Raw genomic sequence first — 6,047 nt, forward strand, 5'->3', positions numbered from 1 at the left:
GGATTTGATAAATTAGTTTTAGGTGTTAATACATGGAAAGGCGTTCTAACTGGGGTACCATACAATGCTTTGTGCGGTGACATTTTAATTAATATATGATATGAATGATTCAGAGTACTCAGTACCGCAGGTATTGCAATATCCCAGTTGGGGTCTGATCCCCCTAGTGTTACTCTTAATATATTTAAAACCTTCCTATTTGCTCTTTCCACTAGCCCATTCGACTCTGGGTGATATATCATGGTATTTATTTTCTTTATGCTAAGGAATTCACACAATGAGGTAAGAAAGTGATTATTAGATTCTCCACCCGAGTCTGAGATTATCATGCGTGGAATTCCATGTTTACAAATGTAACACTCGTAAAACTTCCTAGCGCATTCAATCGCAGTTTTAGTTTTAAGCGCTGTTAGTTCTGTATATCGAGTTAAAGCATCTAAAATTACTAAGAGGTGCTTATTTCCTCTGTCTGACTCGTAAAATCCTGTTAACAAATCTAAATGTATTCTTTCAAAGGGTTGATTGGGCACGGGATAAGCCCCTAGGCTGACAGGTGTTTTCGTATGCCCTTTGTTTTCCTGACATGTGTGACAATTAGCTTTGTGTTTTTTTATATCAGTAAGCATCGTATGCCAATAAAACAATGATTTGGCTTTCTGTGACATTATTGAGAACCCCGGGTGTCCATGCAATGGATTTGCATGCAACCAATTCAGGACAGTGGAAATAAGCAAGATTGGTACCACTACCTGGTCGTTAGTTACATGTGGTGTATTGCAGGTTTTCCTTGTCACGGTCCTACACAGAATATTATCTTTGATTATATAATTCTGCTGCTTATACTTCATATATTCCTTTTCCTTATGATTGCCTTTCAAAGCATTTATAATTTTTTCTAATTTCTGATCTTTTCTTTGCTCAGTCTGTAATAATTCAGCACTCCAGCCCAAATCTTCTTGTTCAGATATCGTTTTAACAATAGGCATGGATGTTGATATATCTATTAATTCAGCTAAAGGCTCCGTACAAGATGACATGGGGTTGCGTGATAATGCATCAGCAATGATATTTGCTTTCCCAGGTAAATACCCGATTCTCGCGCCAAAGTCTTGAATGATCAAATGCCACCGAGTTCGTTTGGGGCTGTGGTTGAAGACTTTAAAGAAGTCGGTTAGTGGTTTATGATCAGTAAGAACCTTAACGGGATAACCGTATATTATGAACTTAAAATGCACTAGTGAATTAACAGTAGCTAGCCCTTCCTTGTCTATTACTGCATACTTACTTTCGGAAGTTCTCAGTTTTCGTGAATAAAAAGCTATCGGGAAAAATTGTTTATCATATTGCTAAAGCAATACTCCACCTACTCCTAAGTCTGAGGCGTCTGTTGCAATGAAGAATTCCTTACCGAAGTCAGGAAATTTTAAGATAGGAGAACTACACAGTTCATCTTTCAAGGTATTAAACGCCTGTTGATGCTGCTCAGACCATATGAAATCTACGCCCTTTTTCGTAAGATCAGTCAAGGGAGCGGCTATTATTGAATAATTGCGGATAAAACGCCTGTAATATCCACTACACCACAGAAATTGCTGTATTCCCTTGACATTAGTAGGTATGGGAAAGTTATGGACAGCCGACACCTTATCATGGACTACTTTAAGACCTTGGCTTGAAACCATAAAACCCAAATATATTAATTCTGTTTTGAAAAATTCACACTTACTAATCTTTACCCTTAAGTTATGTTGTCTTAGTCTCTGTAGTACTAGTTCTAATTTACGTAGATGTTCTTCTAAGGTGTTGGAAAAGATTACAAGGTCGTCCATATAGGCATGCAATATATCCCCTAGCAAGTCTCCAAACACTATGTTAATCATTCTAGTAAATGTTATGGGAGCACAACGTAAACCAAAAGGCATCAATAAAAATTCATAATGTCCCCTGGCTGTGCTGAAGGCTGTGTATGGGATACTATCTTTTTCTAATGATATCTGGTGAAAGCCTTTAAGTAAGTCCAAACTGGTAAAATATTTATTCTGACCTAACAAAGACAAAATATCGTCAGTACATGGCACTCGGAATCGATCAGGGATCGTCTCCTCGTTTAGACGACGGAAGTCTACGCAGATACGCCATGTTTGATTTTTTTTCGGTACAACTATTAATGGAAAATTATAAGGGCTGTTCGATTTCCTAATGACTCCTTCTTCTAGCATTTTACCTACTTCATCATTTATTTCATTCTGGAATTTCATAGGGAGTCTGTACGAGGGTACATAGATAATTTTCTGCTTGTCCTTTAACCTTATTTGATGCTCGATCACATCTGTTTTTCCTAAGGATCCATCCGTAGTGGAAAAAACATCATGATATTCAGTTGAAAGTCCAAAAATTTTCTGCTGAATTTCTTCGTCTTGAATGTCTTTATTGATTTTATTTTTAATAGATTGCAAAAGGGATTCATCCGCAACTGATTGAGCGTGATTGATTTCAGCTATGGTAAGAATACGATGTTTATAAACTTCTACATCCAAGATATGTTGATTTTTGTGAATTACTAAAGTGGTATTTAAATGATTACAGACTTCAATATTACATTGTTGATGTGAGCCTACTGTATAAATAGCTTGTGTGACAGACAATCCGTTAGTTTTCAAAGTGTCGGAAAGGATTAATATTTCAGATCCCGGTAATGTTTTCTTTACTTGCACTATTAAATTTGAAGGTACGTTTGGCTCGATAGATTGCGTGCAAAATGATATTACGGGTGAACGAGAATTCTGCTGCGTCGCGTATATTATTTCTTTATTAGTGAGACAAGTTATTGGTTCTTCAACGTACGTTACGGTTACATTTGTCGTCTCCTCTTTATCCAAAACTGATTTTAAGGTATTAGAAGACTTATAGAATTTTCCTTTGATATACTCGCCGTGCTTGGCAGGGGCTAAGATAATGTTTTGATTGCCCATAGATGGGTATCCTATAATTACAGCTGGATACATATCAATGTTTTGTACAACAACAAATGTATCGGCAAACGTGCGCTTACCAAGCTTGAACTGAACATGAGTTATGCCTATTACATTTAATTCATTATTTCCTATACCCGCGAGTCTCACTCCGGATTTTTCTATCGGAAAGTTTGAAAACAACAAATGATGTGTTCTCAAATCCATGATATTACGTGGACTACCAGAGTCAAAAAATAATGTAAATTATCTGTGTTCTAAATTTACAGCATATAATGTTGGTCGTAACTCATTTTGGCTTATTATTGTATGAATTCGTTGCAAATCTACGGGAGCATGCACTGATTTACTTAATTCGGCCGTGTGTTTCATAGGAAAATCTATTGCCTCACAATGATCTGATAGAACATTAAATTGATTATTCAATACTACTGATGTTGACATGAATGACCTTGACCCAACATCACTCTCTTCCCCACTGGAGTTAATTATGTGGTATTTTCTTTGCTCTGCACATTCTGAAAATTAGTCTGACCTTGCGAGGTCTGGTTTTGACGACCCAGGCTCAGCGTTATTCGAAGAACTGTTTGTTTGTTTGAGATTCTGAACTACATTGACGTTTGGCTGTTTCTTCTTATTAAAATGAGGATTTTTCTTTTTATTTCCATATGGAACTGACTGTGGAATTGACTGTGTATTTCTAGGATTCTGTTGTGTCTTACGCGAGTAGCACTGACTATATGAATGAGTCGAACTATTATGTATCGAACAGAATTTCGTTCTGCAGTCCGGAATCAAGTGACCTTGACGTTTGCATTTATAGCACGTCATTCCCGCAACTTGACTATTATTAACTACATTTACTTGTTGTGGCTTTGTTTCATTTTTTGCAAAAACTTGAGTTAACACGGGATCAAGGTCAGGACACTTAGACATGTGTTTCTTTATCTGTTTATATACATCCAATTCCGTACTTGCAGGCGTTAACTTTTTATCAAAACACCGCACTAAAGCTTCAGGCAACATAAGTGTCATGCAAGTTAAATACATTAATCGTAAAAAATCTTTCACGGAGATGTTATCTCTAGTAACCCAAGTGGAATTACCTAAAATATCTTGATATTCATTAAGCCTATCGTCTATGAGAGCTGCTCTCTCAATAACATTAAGCCGAGTCATAGTGGCTTGATTAAGTGTATTTCTTAACGTTAATACTACATCCAAGGCTTCATCACCCCCATAGACCGCGCGTAGCCTAACTTTGAAATCATCCCAGGTAATTGCTTCTTGAAATGAAACACCTCTTAAATATGCACTCGCATCTCCTTTAGAAAAATCTATAAAACTTTTAGCTTCTTGTAATTGTACAAAAGGGTCTACGATTTGTTTGGCATTTAAATGGGCAATGACGGATGAAATCCATGACTTCACATTCTGAGGCAAGAACCCATTAACCCGACCTTGAAAAGGAAGAATTGCTGATCGAGCATTGACAAGTGTCACAATCGGGAGGGGATTACTCGGTCCAGGGGCTTGGCTCACAGGGGGCATCATGTTTACGGTATTTCTTTTCCTATCTCTACGACCCCTTGCAATTCCATCAAAATATCTATATGAATACAGACGTCCACTGCGTAAACGCGTAAGCACTAAATGATAAAGATTATTACAAAATTCCCCAAAACAATGATACTAATACAAAGATATTTCCCGAGAACTTCTGAAAGAAAACGGAACACAAAGATATTTCCCGAGAATTTCTGAAAGAAAACGGAATTAGCACAGAGAGAGAAAAAAAAAATCTAGATGAGAATTCGGAGTTGAACACAGTTTCCTTTAATGAAAGGAAATAGAAGATTAGCAAACAACTCACCCCAGTAATAATGGACTATCGACTCGTGGTAACTACACCTCACTGCTCAATACTGAAATGAATAAGAAAATTGTACTTAGCTTATATGGCGTTGTGTGATGTCATCATTTCCTCTCTCTCTCTTGATGTTTGGGTGAATGTTTTCGGTCCGATTTCCTCTCTCTCTCTTGATGTTTGGGTGAATGTTTTTGGTCCGATTTCCTCTCTCTCTCTTGATGTTTGGGTGAATGTTTTCGGTCCGATTTCCTCTCTCTCTCTTGATGTTTGGGTGAATGTTTTCGGTCCGATTTCCTCTCTCTCTCTTGATGTTTGGGTGAATGTTTTCGGTCCGATTTCCGTTGAATGTAGTGCTTCCTGGTTATGTTTTGTAAGCGTTGAATGTCAGTCCTTGGTTTTCTTAGGATGTTGATTGAAGATCCAGTTCATTCATTAAATGTTTCATTTCTTCGATGGACTATGATACTTAGTCAAAATTGTAGATTCATTACTGTTGATTTCCTGAAGATCTTTCTCTGGTTTTTAGAGTTTTATTCGCTGGTTCTTGAAGATCTTTCTCTAATGCTTAGAGTTTTACCGCTGGTTCTTGAAGATCTTTCTCTGATTCTTAGAGTTTTACCGCTGCCACCATTTATTAGTGTGCTACTGTTGTTAACACACATTAGTTGGTATGTTACATCTTCAAGTAAAGTCAAGTAAGTTAACTTTAAAATGGTTTATTCTTTAAGAACAACAGTGTTAACATCTCCATCACAGGAGTATAGATGGTTTGGTCGGATGACCATTCCGTATGACATCTTAGTAAGAACTGGCTAAAATATCGATATCACAGATATCGTATAGCCAGTTATCTCAGCATTTAAACACATGATGTAAACTAAACATTAATATAGGAAGACACCTGCATCCGGTGGCGACACAACTCTTTCTCACGATTCGTATTTGTGTTTATTCTTCATAAAAATGTTACATTGCTGAGATATGGTATTCACATCCTGCTATGATCTGACTACAGCACTTCTCACACTAGCTTGTACTTCCACAATGACCTATTAGGTCATGTGTTTTAAACATGTAATATATAATTATTCCATATGTAACTACCAGGTAAGTATATTTAAAAATTTATTTTATAATAAAAATACCATTTTTACATTTATTACAATGTTCTCGTATGCTGGAAAATTCTTTTATTTTCAAAGTAC

The sequence above is a fragment of the Palaemon carinicauda genome, chromosome 9 (genome assembly GCF_036898095.1).
Source record: "Palaemon carinicauda isolate YSFRI2023 chromosome 9, ASM3689809v2, whole genome shotgun sequence".
NCBI lineage: Eukaryota > Metazoa > Arthropoda > Malacostraca > Decapoda > Palaemonidae > Palaemon > Palaemon carinicauda.